Source organism: Myotis davidii, unplaced genomic scaffold (genome assembly GCF_000327345.1).
Source record: "Myotis davidii unplaced genomic scaffold, ASM32734v1 scaffold111, whole genome shotgun sequence".
In the NCBI taxonomy this organism is placed as follows: Eukaryota; Metazoa; Chordata; class Mammalia; order Chiroptera; family Vespertilionidae; genus Myotis; species Myotis davidii.
In genome coordinates, this window is record NW_006284347.1 from 2,291,101 (window position 1) to 2,291,433 (window position 333).

Here is a 333-nt window from a genome sequence, read left to right on the forward strand (position 1 = left end):
TTGGGGCCCCAGAACAATCAGGCGCGCACGGTTTTTTCTCCGGGAGATGCCGCTGAAAACGCACAAGTCGCCATCCGAGCTGTAAGAGTCAGCGCCAACTTTTGTCCTTTCATTTTAGGGTTTGGCAAAAAGGGAGCGCCAACTGGGTAGTCGTCCCCGGACGTTCTGCCGCGCGGTGGTTTCGGGGGGCGATCGCCCCAGGGGAGACACGGGCTCTCCCCTCCCCACCCCCTTCTTTCTCTCTTCGGGTTAATCCCCCTCGTTCCCCCGCCTTTCCAGGGCGAAGGGCGACGCGAAGCGAGGGCACCGAGGGCGTGGGGCTGGGGAGGGGCG